The sequence below is a fragment of the Salmo trutta genome, unplaced genomic scaffold, assembly GCF_901001165.1.
Source record: "Salmo trutta unplaced genomic scaffold, fSalTru1.1, whole genome shotgun sequence".
In the NCBI taxonomy this organism is placed as follows: domain Eukaryota; kingdom Metazoa; phylum Chordata; class Actinopteri; order Salmoniformes; family Salmonidae; genus Salmo; species Salmo trutta.
This window is the reverse complement of record NW_021823232.1, coordinates 9,880-24,674: the sequence shown is the minus strand read 5'-3', so window position 1 is coordinate 24,674 and position 14,795 is coordinate 9,880. Positions and strand designations below refer to the sequence as shown.

Sequence of the window (14,795 nt, the reverse complement as noted above, 5' to 3'; positions counted from 1 at the left end):
CACAGTGGCTGGAAAAACTCCTAGAAAGGCCAAAACCTGGAAGAAACCTAGAGAGGAACCAGGCTATGAGGGGTGGCCAGTCTTCTTCTGGCTGTGCCGGGTGGAGATTATAACAGAACATGGCCAAGATGTTCAAATGTTCATAAATTATTACCTGTGAAGGATGCACATGTTTTTTTTGGCGACTTTTTTTCAAATCATAGTCACACTCTTCATGTAGCCTAGCCCATAGGCCTATATGTTTAGATTAGGTCTGTATCACAACTAGTGGCCAGATCATTTTTAAAATGAAGCACACTAATCCAATTTACAACTGGCGTAGAGCCTAACTGGCATGCATATGTAGTGCGTGAGTTTCAAGTGTGGGGAGATCATTTCACCATAAAAATGTACAAATGCATAATCACATTCGTGGTCACTTTGAGAAAGGTGTTTTCCTGCTAATGGAACATTCATGCTTATAGCCCACTGCCGTGTGCGCATTGCTGCGCTTATAATGTGAAGAAATAGCCTAATAGTTTATCTACATTTTAAGCTAAACGTTGTTAATTTGTTGTGTCAGGCTCATTGATTAAAACAGTTTTTTTGATGTTAGTAGTTGTATTCATTTGGGATCTATCGCATCCCCCAGCTGTTTGGAATATTTATTTCTCGCACAGAATAGGTCAACTTTGTACTGTGGGGGATAGTAGATTGACATAGGCTAGTGCTTTTGCTGTTCGTTAGGCCTACTCATCTTGTTGGCTGATGAAAAGTAAATGTGGACAGTTCTTTCAATATACACCTCAGAATTGGATAAGGACGCAGGCAGTTGCATCCCCCGATTTATCTGTCTTTACTTGAGGCCTGTGAGAAATACCCGATCACGTGACTGAGAGCCCTGTGAGTGAGAGTTGCTTCGGCACGCAGCCGGAGAACGGAATTATAATCCATAATTCAGCTCAATGGCAGAAATGCCACTGCCGCAAAAGGCATGGATTTTTTTAGGGGCATTACGGCACAAAAAAGGGGATGCAGCCGGAAATTTGAGGCATTACAGTACTGTCAAGTTTGTGAATGAGAGACTGATGAAGTGTGTACAGCCTACGCAAAAAAACAAAGCAGAGCTCATACCTTTCATGGTACTTTTTTCAAATCATCATTAGTCGCATCATGCTGCCTTAGAATGTATTAAAAATCAAAACACATAGCCCAACATATGTATCACAACTAAAGTTCCATTAATAACTCTAAATTAAGCACATAGGAGTACCTGTTTCTTTGTTAACCGCTCAACACAGAACAGACGCATGTGCGCACTCACTCAAATCATTTGGAGAAAAATATACTGTCTGTTTTATTGAGCCTTGTTTCAATTGGTATTCTTCAAACTATAAAACAATGCCATGGAATTTTAAGCAAATCTCATCCGCTAAAATGAACTTGGCATAGCCAGATCAGGACCTAACATAAGGCAACTCAGAGTATGCTATTCTGTTCTTTTGAAATAGACTACATTTTTCTTCATATCATGTTTTCTTTGGACCTGTCTAAATAAATCATGTCTTATTGTGATGGTGTAGGCTATATTATATGAAACGTTTGGTAGCACTAGCTATGAAAAGTTTACAGGGTCAGGAGATTCTAGTGACCATATGAGCTGGCCAGGAAGAACTCTTAGCCCTCGTTGTAGCCTATAATGTGGGTCCAAAATGTTTTATGGTCATGTGGTCAGGAAAAACTCCAGCAGGCTCCAGAAATGACTACTACCAAGCAAAGAGGTGATACACACACCACAAAATCTCAGACTCAGAAAGAGGAAGTGGGACCCTGAGGGCGGGGCTAAGAAGAGGAAGTAGTGCTCACATATCCAGCACATGCTTCAAAACCCCCCCACCCGCCCACCCGCCCACCCGCCCAATCTCATCACATCAACCTGGGTCAGGTGCCTGTCTGTCCCTGGTGTTTCGGTTTTTAAACAAAAAGGAAGAGGAGAACACAGTAGTGATTGGCAGAATATGCCAATACATGTTAGGGAGCAAGTGGAAATCAATTTTTACCACAATTGTTAGATTTGCCACCCTACAGCGCATTTGGAAAGAATTCCACATTTTGATATGTACAGCCTTATTATAAAATTGATTAAACAAAACAAATGATGATCAATCTACACACAATACCCCATAATGACAAAGCGAAAACAGGTTTTTAGAAATGTTTGCAAATGTATTAAAAATAAAAACTGAAATATCTTATTTGAGATGTTTTCTACAACTTGAAGTCTGCTGTGGTAAATTAAATTGATTGGACATGACTTGGAAAGGTACACACCTGTCTACATAAAGTCCCACAGTTTACAGTGCACGTCAGAGCAAAACCAAGTCATGAGGTCGAAGGGAATTGTCCATAGGGCTCCGAGACAGGAATTGTGTCGAGGCACAGATCTGGGGGGAAGGGTACCAAAACATTTTCTGCAGCATTGAAGGTCCCAGGAACACAGTGGCCTCCATCATTTTTAAATGGAAGAGTTTGGAACCCCAAGACTCTTCCTAGAGCTGGCCACCTGGCCAAACTGAGCAATCGGGGGAGAAGGGCCTTGGTCAAGGAGGTGACCCAAAGATCACTCTGACAGAGCTCCAAAGTTCCTTTGTGGAGATGGGAGAACCATCCAGAAGGACAACCATCTCTGCAGCACTCCACCTATCGGCCTTTATGGTAGAGTGGCCAGATGGAAGCCACTCCTCTGGAGGAAACCTGGCACCATCCCTATGGTGAAGCATGGTGGTGGCAGCATCATGCTGTGGGGATGTTTTTCAGCAGCACGGACTGGGAGACTAGTCAGGATCAAGGGAAAGATGAACGGAGCAAAGTACAGAAAGATCCTTGATGAAAACCTGCTCCAAAGTGCTCAGGACCTCAGAGTACAGTAAAGGTTCACCTTCCAACAGGACAACGACCCTAAACACACAGCCAAGACAACGCAGGAGTGGCTTTAGGACAAGTCTCTGAATGTCCTTGAGTTGCCCAGCCAGAGCCCGGACATGAACCTGATCGAACATCTCTGGAGAGACCTGAAAACAGCCTGTGCAGCAACGTTCCCCATCCAACCTGACAGAGCCCTGAGGGGATCTGCAGAGATCAATGGGAGAAACTCCCCAAATACAGGTGTGCCAAGCTTGTACGGTCATACCCAAGAAGACTTGAGGCTGTAATCGCTGCCAAAGGTGCTTCAACAAGTACTGAGTTAAGGGTCTGAATACTTATGTGAATGTGATATTTCAATTTTTTTATTTGAATAAATGTGCAACATTTTCTGAAAACCTGTTTTTACTTGTCATTACATAGTTATAAGATAGTAGCTAGCATGTAGTAGTTATTACATAGTTATTACATAGTAGCTAGTATGTAGTAGTTATTACATAGTTATTACATAGTAGCTAGTATGTAGTAGTTATTACATAGGTATTACATAGTTATACATAGTTTATTACATAGTAGCTAGTATGTAGTAGTTATTACATAGTTATTACATAGTAGCTAGTATGTAGTAGTTATTACATAGTTATTACATAGTAGCTAGTATGTAGTAGTTATTACATAGTTATTACATTGTAGCTAGTACGTAGTAGTTATTACATAGTTATTACATAGTAGCTAGTATGTAGTAGTTATTACATAGTTATTACATTGCTAGCTAGGATGTAGTAGTTATTACATAGTAGCTAGGTGTGTAGTAGTCATTATATAGTTTATTACATAGTAGCTAGTATGTAGTAGTTATTACATAGTTATTACATAAGTAGCTAGTATGTAGTAGTCATTACATAGTTATTACATTGTAGCTAGCATGTAAGTAGTTATTAAATAGTTATTACATAGTAGCTAGTATGTAGTAGTTATTACATAGTTATTACATAGTAGCTAGTATGTAGTAGTCATTATATAGTTATTACATAGTAGCTAGTATGTAGTAGTTATTACATAGTAGCTAGTATGTAGTAGTTATTACATAGTTATTACATAAGTAGCTAGTATTAAGTAGTTATTACATAGTCATTACATAGTAGCTAGTATGTAGTAGTTATTACATAGTATTACATAGTAGCTAGTATGTAGTAGTTATGTAGTAGTCATTACATAGTTATTACATTGTAGCTAGTATGTAGTAGTCATTATATGTTATTATAGTAGCTAGTATGTTAGTAGTTATTACATAGTAGCTAGTATGTAGTAGTTATTACATAGTTATTACATAGTAGCTAGTATGTAGTAGTTATTACATAGTTATTACATGTAGCTAGGATGTATAGTCAGTACATAGTTATTACATAGTAGCTAGTATGTAGTAGTCATTATATAGTTATTACATAGTAGCTAGTATGTAGTAGTCATTACATAGTTATTACATAGTAGCTAGTATGTAGTAGTTATTACATAGTAGCTAGTATGTATTAGTTATTAATAGTTATTTACATAGTGCTAGTATGTAGTAGTTATTACATAGTTATTACATTGTAGCTAGTACGTAGTAGTTATTACATAGGTATTACATAGTAGCTAGTATGTAGTAGTTAATTAGTTATTACATAGTTGGTATACATTGTAGCTAGGATGTAGTAGTTATTACATAGTAGCTAGTGTGTAGTAGTCATTATATAGTTATTACATAGTAGCTAGTATGTAGTAGTTATTACATAGTTATTACATAGTAGCTAGTATGTAGTAGTCATTACATAGTTATTACATTGTAGCTAGCATGTAGTAGTTATTAAATAGTTATTACATAGTAGCTAGTATGTAGTAGTTGTTACATAGTTATTACATAGTAGCTAGTATTAAGTAGTTATTACATAGTCATTACATAGTAGCTAGTATGTAGTAGTTATTACATAGTTATTACATAGTAGCTAGTATGTAGTAGTTATTACATAGTAGCTAGTATGTAGTAGTTATTACATAGTTATTACATTGTAGCTAGTATGTAGTAGTCATTATATAGTTATTATAGTAGCTAGTATGTAGTAGTTATTACATAGTAGCTAGGATGTAGTAGTTATTACATAGTTATTACATAGTAGCTAGTATGTAGTAGTTATTACATAGTTATTACATAGTAGCTAGTATGTAGTAGTTATTGACATAGTTATTACATAGTAGCTAGTATGTAGTAGTTATTGCATAGTAGCTAGTATGTAGTAGTTATTACATAGTTATTACATACTAGCTAGTATGTAGTAGTTATTACATAGTTATTACATATAGTTATTACATAGTAGCTATGTTTCCATTAACTTGTCCAGTGATTTTTTTGTCGACATTTAGAAGATTTGCATAGAAAATAGATGTGCCAATTACCTTCTATGGTGCATCTTGTGATGATAAAAACAACTGAACGTAATGATGGTAGACCAAAATAAATACATTCATGCCTAAAAACCTAGTGTCGAAGAACAGTGTTTACATTATCAATTTAGGCACATTATACGTTAATAATGCCCTCCCACCTATCTGTTTCATGTCTCAGATAGCCACCAATGGACAGCATGGAGAGAAAGCAGAAATGGACTAATATTTGCCAAATTCAAATCATTCTCATGTGCCAATCGTCCTGACCTTCAAGAATGCCTGAATTGCTTTGTCTTGCTTTTCTGGTCGGCCCTGGATGCAAGTTTCCCCATCCAATTATTTACCATGGCATGGATCGTGCTGATATGTTGGCACATGAGAATGATTGGTGCCAGTTGGGCCTTTTTTGATTGCAGAAAAAATGTATTTAGCAAGAAGTAAGCCTAAATATTTAGAATTAAATATTAAGTGGAGCTTATAGATACGTGATGACTTACCCTGCATACCTTCAAAATTATTCTCTAATCATCATTTATTCAAAAACACTGTTTCCATCATCATTGGTTGCAATAAAGTTTGACTAAAGAAAATCCACCCCTGTCGAACAGATAAAAAATGGCGATTTATTTTCAAATGTATCCTATATCTGCCGTTTCCATTACACATTTCGCAAGGATTTGTCGCATAAACCTGGGTCAATGGAAACCTGCCTAATGTAAGTGATATCACTCAATACGACAGGCCTTGTGTGCTACTGAAGCATCAGCCAGGACATGCATTCTAGTAAAGTAAAACACCCATCAGGCAGCTCAGAGCACCGCACGGAAGTGTTAAATAAGCAGATTTCTAGGAACCAGGGCCAGGCTTCATGGGAGACCTTTTGCTCCTGCTCTTTAGGGCTCTGGGTCCTCGGTGCCACATGGAATGGGGAACGAGATGGAGCTGTGTTTTACACACACACCTGCTGCTCTTTCTCATCTGATCACAGGCACCACTGACCCCATCTCTGGGTGCCTGTTGTTTACCTGTAGTAAATTAACCCCACCCACTTCCATGTGGACACTAGTCCAATAAGCCAGAAAATACAGCTCACACACACACAGCAAACAGGATACAGACAACATGAGCACTGGAACAAGCCCATCAGGCTCTCTCACAGCTGACACACACCTTTCTGATGAAATAGATGCTGTAACAGTAAATATGTGCTTCTGATAGCAGATCACTAGAAATATGTTGAACTGCTGAGAAATCTAAACAGGCATCAGTGTAAACTAGGTTATAAAACACTGTCCAGTATAACCTATAGGTGAAGTTCTGCAGACCTGAAACGTTCCAAGAGCAGTTGTGTTCTGCAGACTGTTCCAAGAGCAGTTTGTGTTCTGCCAGCTGCATTTTTGTTTTGAAAGCCAAGCTGATCAGTTTGATTTCAACAGCCTCTGACCTTTCACCTTGTGCCCCCCCCCAGCTCATTCAGCTGTCTTTGAGAGAGAGAGGAGAGAGACAGTCCAGATCAGGTTGCACATTAACAGAAAAAGGCCCCAACTGGCACCAAATACACACACACAGACACAGACACAGACACAGACACACACACACCACACACACACACACACACACACACCACACCCGGGTCTCTGTAAAGCAGGTCAATGACTGCTGCTACCTGGATTTAGTTCAATGGTTTCATAACTAAATCATATTAAGATGTCTGACCTCAGATACCAGACAGTCAATATCTTCATTCAAATATTACAAGAAAGGGCTATACTGTCTCCTCTCATATTTGTTCATTGGCAACATCCATTTTCTAAATGACTTAAATGTAATGTAAATGACCTACAGCACAGACAGTCATGCCCCAGCATTGAGACACACACAGAAGAGGGTTTGTGTCTCGCCAGGAGAATGGAAACTGTAGAATGAACCTTGAGGCTGATATTAAACAAACACATGCAATGGAAAGATGCGCCTCAGTCTGAGGTCTACTGTGCATGGTCGTACCAACAGCAACGGATACACACTAGGATTCACCCAGTCTGTGTGTCAGAGTACCTTCTCTCCAAGCCTGTCTGTCCTGTCCAGTGTGTATCTGATCTGGAGTCAGTCAGACGCATCAAAACAAACATGGCCGCCCTAGGCCTGTCGTTCCTCTACCTCCCAATATGCCTCTGACCCCAGGCTGAACCTGTTAACACTCAAGTGTGTGTGTGTGTGTGTGTGTGTGTGTGTGTGTTGTGTGTGTGTGTGTGTGTGTGGTGTGTGTGGTGTGTGGGTATGTGTGTGTGTGTGTGTGTGTGTGTGAACTAACGCAGCAGAGAGTGGAGGCTTGCGCTGGCCACTACTGTAGTACCTGTCAATGATCTGTGACTTGTTGTTTATCTTGAGCAGTGGTCACAGAGAGGAGAAGAGGCTCCCTGTCTTCAGTATCTATCTGATCTCAGCCTCATTCACCTGCACATTGTGTTCAACTTATACTGTATTTAATCTCATGGGCGTCCAAACCGGTCTCATCATGGGACACAAGTTAGGTTAGTCATCCTGAATGGAAGAACAGAGGGGATGCTGGAGTGTTGCAGACAGACAGGGCTTATAAGAGGCATCTCTCCGCGTCCAAACAAAGGTCCATCTATCCCACATTCCTCAAATAGTGATTTGGTAATTTACAGAGTCTGGGTCTAGTCTACTGCATGTTCACCATATTACACTGTGGTGCTGCTGATGACCTGTAGAAATACAGATGTGGTATATAATTACAGAAAACTAGTAACTACTTCTGAGTTAAACCAGTTTAACTGGTCTGCCACTACTTTCAAAATGGCTCAGGTATCATTTTTCCACCGTTTCTGCTTGAACACTTGACTTGCCTCCTGCTGATATTGACCATATGAACATGAATCCTTGTCAGTAGGTTGCTTGAGGGTCACCACTGATAAAGACATTTCTGAGAAATGTCCTAATAGTGAAAGTTGTTGAGTCAGGGTGAGAATGGGAGATTTCCCCTCACACATAACAGTGGTGTATTGTAAAGTCAGATAATAGTGAGTGGACAATAGGACAGTTGACCCGGCCTGACCCAAATGGACCTTTCAACATAATGGGCCTGCATGATCAAAGGACCAATGATGGGTCAGGCAACAGTCCCCTGGGTCTCATTGTGTGTTCTTACATGAGGTATTAGTCAAATTCATGGTTATTACATTTATTGCATATAGGCGTTAGTATGGACTAACGCGAGGTGAGCGTTGGCGCACTCTCTTCCCATGAGGGAAACATAAGGAGCAGAAAACAAGGGGATGAGGAGAGAGAGAGAGAGAGAGAGAGCGGAGAGTAGAGATGAAGAGAGAGAGATGATGAGAGAGAGAGAGAGGAAGAGAGGCAGAAAGAGAGTGAGAGAGGAGAGGAGATCGAGGAGTAGAGATGAAGAGAGAGATGGAAGAGAGAGGAGAGATGAAGGAAGCAGAGAGATATGAAGAGAGAGAGAGATGAAGAGAGAGAGGATGAGGGAGAGAGGAGAGAGAGAGAGATGAAGAGAGAGAGAGAGAGAGAGAGAGATAGAGAGAGAGAGAGATAGAGAGAGGAGAGATAGAAAACTGGTAAAGCATTTGGATATCTTGCCTGAATGATTCAACAGGTAAAACCAAACCAGATGACATTGGGTGGGGTGCAGGGACCAGGGGTGCAGCAGTCAAGTATGGAAGACCACCACCCATAATGTTGACATCACTTGATATCAGAGGGCTTTGGCCGTGGCGTAGGTTGTTCGAGTTAAAGCAAACATCATACAGCCCAGTATTCACATTGCGCAACAAAACCGATGTAAAAATGACCCTCCTGCCAGGGGCGGAAATCCCGGTGGGGACGGGGGGACACGACCCCCCCATCCTGGGAAAAATATGATTTGTACCCCCCAATATATCACTGAAACATAACTATGTAATTTAAATAATATTAATAATACGCAATGAAAGCAATTCTGCTGATTAGACACTTAATAGCGCGTTTTTACGTTTCAAAAGATTGCGACCCCCCCACCCTTTGCCTCACAATGGTTTGATCCACTGCCAGTTCCTTAGTTGGCAAGGTAACAGAGGGGTCGTATCTACTGTCTGAAAGGCACTCAATGCACGTAACTGACGTAAGGTTAATCCAGTCAATCGCGCACACACACTAGCTGAATATGCAGAGCTAGCGCGCAAATATTAACTATTAAGCTAGCTAGTACCTATTCCATTTATGTGGCCTCGTCAAAGATGGAATCTTTGCTATCGTCAATTTATTCCAAGATCAGCATGCAGATGATGTAGTTAGTGCTTCAAAGTCCCTGTGATAAGGTTATAGCGATAAACTGAAATCCAAACTGAACAGAACTACACTCTTCTACCATTGTCTTAAATATATTTAATGGTCTCGTTGCAAAAGCTAAATTGTCGCAAGGGAACTTTTATTTATTTATTTTATTTCACCTTTATTTAACCCGGGTAGCAAAGATTATAGCAAAGATTAAACAAATTATTAAAATTACAAAAGGTTGCAGCATATGTTGTGTAAATGGTGAACTCATACAGCTGTCAACTCTTGCATTTTAATCCGTTTCACATTTGCTAGCTACCTTTTAGATCGAAGCACCAAATAGAATGATAAAAGATAAGATGATAGAAGCCCATCTCCTACTTGGTAAATAACCTACACACTGTGTGTGTGTGTGTGTGTGTGTGTGTGTGTGTGTAGTGTGTAGGCCAGCCAGCCAGGTAGAAAAATGGCAGAAAAATAACAGACGGACATCAGAGTATTTTCAGTACACCTAAACGCAAAGTAAGAACCCTAGTAGCTAATATCTCAAAGACTAGTTGATTTCAAATGTTCATAAGAAAGAAATTAAATTCTAATGGAATGTTTCACAATGATGTCATTAGGCCAGAGCAGGCAACAGATGGCACACAGACCGCAGAGTTGGGGACAGCTATGCAGGGACAGACTGGCAGAGACGGAGTCTCAGGTAAGTTTGTTGAGTCTTTGCTTTGGCAACATTATGAAAGGTTCTCCATTTTTTTTAACTTGCTAAATAGGAACATAATTGGAAAATGCCATGGATACCCCCACTCTCAACTTAAACTGGTGACTGAACTAAGATTTGTTAAAGGCAATGGCATTGCTGTTGTGATTAGTTGTGTAGTTTTGGGTACCGGTAGTTAGGAGTACGGCAAACACCTTATTTCTTTGGTTCCTCAATATACATTTACCATATTACAATGTAGGCTATGTGTTACAGCACTACTTTTGGTGTCCCCCGCAGGAATTGCTCTTGAGAAAATTTCATGTAATTGTCCCCTCCAAAGTTGATATCAGATTTTCGCCCCTGCCTCCTGCTATATATAAACACAAACATAACCTACAACATGATGGCCTACATGCACACACACATACAACAAACACGCCCTGTATGTAACTAAGCGGAAAGATCGCGCGGTGGAGCGTTAAGGAGAGGCCATCGCTCGGGACTTGACTGCGCTCGGCTCTGTTTGGTCCCCCGCGCGCTGCTTTCCAGCAGTTCTCGTTACATATAGTGAGTATCACAAACACGGTTTGCACATAGCAGCAGCATAGCTCTGGATAGAGTGTCTTCGATGATATGCTCAGTCCTTCTCTGCGCTGAACGGAAACCAGAGGTTGGTCATACATGGCAAAGGCATCTGGGTAGGATATTGAATTTGACAGTTCAGGAGAAAGTGCACTAAAATGCACTAAACATAGCATAAACATTGATCATACCATGTTCGTAGCTGTCAATGTTTAAAGAAAAATACCAATAACTTTACAATAAAAAGCTGACTAGACTACCAACTTAATTAAATCAACAAATACATCTAGTTGCCTAGCCTACTGTTTATTAGGCAAACAATGTTATATAAAATGTGTTTTCAATGCACTAAAAACTATAAGCCCATTTTTATAAAACACATGCCTTTTTATCTAGCAGTGTCAGTGAACGCTCGAGCTAAATAACTTCCATTCTTTCAAGATGACCATGAAATCTATTTCCAAAGTTCTGTTGAACTATGGCGCACAATACATGCAACCCAGTGAATTTTCCAGAGTTGGCTCATTTGTGGTGGATTTGCGGTGCGAGTGCGCAGCAGAAGTTCAGCGGTGGAATATCACTTACCCGCTATGAAGGTCAGACGATACGAAGTTAGAGTCAGAATCTGGAAACTAGGTGGCTCTTCCACCAGTGCGCTCCGATACTGTCCGCGGAACGGCTGGGACCCTCACACACCTACGCAAAAAAAGACAAATAAAAGAAGCTTTGTGTGTGTTTGTGTGTTGTTCTAATTTCAGTAGAACGGCTGCTACTCTCCCGTGGCTCTCCAGCTGCTGATTGTTTTCGTCCTGCTGGCTGTGATGTTGTCAGCGGAGTTCGGTGCGTCCCTAGTCACCTGTATGCACTTGTGACAACTGCGGCCACCAATGGCAGAGCGTGATGGGAATTCTGGGGGATGTAGTTCTGTTGGACGGGTATTTTCGGGAGAATGACGTTATGCCCGTTGACTGTCAGTGCACGCAGCACATGGTTGCCCAGGATTGGCTTTAATGGTCACTCATTCCTGACCGCCTGACAATTTTTCAAATGGAGAATAGGGCTACAATAGTGCACACCTTTCTTGCCTTCCCTCTCACTAATGCGTGCATGTGTGTCGTAATTATAGCATGGTATTGAAACTGAATGGGTCTGTTTCAGCGTAGTCGCAAGGCAAATATCATCCTGAATCAGGGGGCCTGGGCTTTGGGGCAGGGATTATCAACCAATCAGCTGCAGGATGGTTTCTTTCTAGAGCCGATGGTCAGGGGGACCTGAACATAATTACAAATCATTTCTAGACTGCAACTTTGACCACAATATGCCCAAAGAGATATATTATTTAACTAAAACAAAAACCTTGGTTTACAATTGTATTCGATCAGTTTACTCACTGGCCAGTTTATTATGTAGACCTCATCCCCCCTTGCTGTCTCCTTTGCCGGACTAGGCACCGTTTTCCACTCCTCTGTTGTCCAGTGTTGGTGGTCACGTTCTTGTTTTTAGCTGATAGTCTTGAACCTGGTGTGGGTCGTCTGCTACAATACCCCATTCGTGACAAGGATCGACGAGTTGAGCATTCTGCACCCACTGTTGTACTGCGCCGTTATTTGCAGCCCACCTGTTATCTTGCCACAATTTTTGCCATTCTCCTTCTACCTCTTTCATCAACGAGCTGTTTTTCACCCCCAGGACTGACACTGACTTTGTTTTGTTTGTCACACCATTCTGGGGAAACTCTAGACACTGGTGTGTGAACCGTCTGAGCTACAGGAACCGACGTGGCTGGCCACGACGATCATAACCACGCTCACAGTTGTTTAGGTCACTTGTTTAACCCATTGTAACATTCAATCGAACAGTAACTGAATGCCTCGATGTCTGCCTAATATATAGAGAGCGAGAGAGAAAGCCACAGCCAGTGACTCATTGTCTGTAGGTGCAAACCACTTTTGTGAAAGGGTGGGGGGGGGGGTAGCTAATAAAATGGTACAGTGTATATCTCTATTATGCGTGGGAATACTTTGGAAAATATTTCCAAAATTCAAATACCTTGAAGCTGATTTTCTGGTGTTTTTAAGTCTGTTTTTAATAATCCCTCCCAGAAAACTTGGGGGTCCAAATAAAAATGGACCACCAGTTGAGGAACCCAGGGGTCCCCCAACCTCCTTCGTGGATCCCACATTAATTGATTTTGATCAAGTGTCATTTGCTGTAATTCAACAATCTAATATCAATATTGCAACATTGTTGTTTTTTTTTTAACCTTTATTTACTAGGCAAGTCAGTTAAGAACAAATTCTTATTTACAATGATGGCCTAGGAACGGTGGGTTAACTGTCTTGTTCAGGGGCAGAATGACAGATATTTACCTTGTCAGCTCGGGGATTCGATCCAGCAACCTTTCAGTTACTGGTCCAACGCTCTAACCACTAGGCTACCTGCCTGTTAGTTACTGGTCCAACGCTCTAACCACTAGGCTACCTGCCTGTTAGTTACTGGTCCAACGTTCTAACCACTAGTCTACCTGCCTGTTAGTTACTGGTCCAACGTTCTAACCACTAGTCTACCTGCCTGTTAGTTACTAGTCCAACGTTCTAACCGCTAGGCTACCTGCCTGTTAGTTACTAGTCCAACGTTCTAACCACTAGGCTACCTGCCTGTTAGTTACTGGTCCAACGCTCTAACCACTAGGCTACCTGCCTGTTAGTTACTGGTCCAACGTTCTAACCACTAGGCTACCTGCCTGTTAGTTACTGGTCCAAAGTTCTAACCACTAGTCTACCTGCCTGTTAGTTACTGGTCCAACGCTCTAACCACTAGGCTACCTGCCTGTTAGTTATGGTCCAACGCTCTAACCACTAGGCTACCTGCCTGTTAGTTACTGGTCCAACGCTCTAACCACCAGGCTACCTGCCTGTTAGTTACTAGTCCAACGTTCTAACCGCTAGGCTACCTGCCTGTTAGTTACTAGTCCAACGTTCTAACCACTAGGCTACCTGCCTGTTAGTTACTGGTCCAACGCTCTAACCACTAGGCTACCTGCCTGTTAGTTACTGGTCCAACGTTCTAACCACTAGGCTACCTGCCTGTTAGTTACTGGTCCAACGCTCTAACCACTAGGCTACCTGCCTGTTAGTTACTGGTCCAACGTTCTAACCACTAGTCTACCTGCCTGTTAGTTACTGGTCCAACGCTCTAACCACTAGGCTACCTGCCTGTTAGTTACTGGTCCAGACCGCTCTCAAACCACTAGTCTACCTGCGTGATCCTCTGGAATTCTTTGTACTTTTATGGGTTAAATTGTTTTTACCCAAAAATCGATCAAATAAATCAATGTACAAGCAACCTTCTCATTGTGCTTCAAAGTTGAGACTCTTTCCATGTTTACCTCAGTTGACCACAAGAAGGCACTATTATCAACCCATAGGATAAGTACTGTATCATTTCCTCATTTCCTATCCACATTTGAAGTAGGCATCACCATATGTAAAACATATGATAGTAGGAAACCTCATTTGTACTGATCAAAACAGCCCAGCATGTAGGGGGTTCTACTCAGTCTGCCAATACCACGTCTGGTTTGGTGGATCCTATGTCGGGTTTGGAAATGTTAAGTTGATGTCAATTGTCAAATTAAATCTGTAAAAACAAAATCTTACAAAAACAAATGGGGGGGTTCTTTCCAGTTGTATTTCAGTACAGGAGGGTTGACCAACAAGCACATACAGACAGCATCTACAGGCTTTACATGGGGACTTGAGATGATGGTTGGCTCTCAGCAAACAGACGTACGTCCCTCACAAGGTCAACCAGCTATACATTCATTTACAATGAAGCAACTTCAGGTTCTGATCATCAACAAAAAGCTGTTTTCCACTACACACAATAA

The 14,795-nt window shown here is 41.2% G+C and overlaps 1 long non-coding RNA gene across 1 annotated transcript in view; it reads right to left on the bottom strand.

Annotated features, from left to right (window-relative positions):
- LOC115189779 (uncharacterized) overlaps positions 1-11,595 on the bottom strand; it is a 35,982-nt gene extending 24,387 nt beyond the window's left edge. Inside the window, exon 1 of the long non-coding RNA XR_003876993.1 lies at positions 11,492-11,595. This is a non-coding gene — a long non-coding RNA (uncharacterized LOC115189779). The remainder of the gene's footprint in view (positions 1-11,491) is intronic.
- Between the last annotated feature and the right edge of the window lie 3,200 nt (positions 11,596-14,795).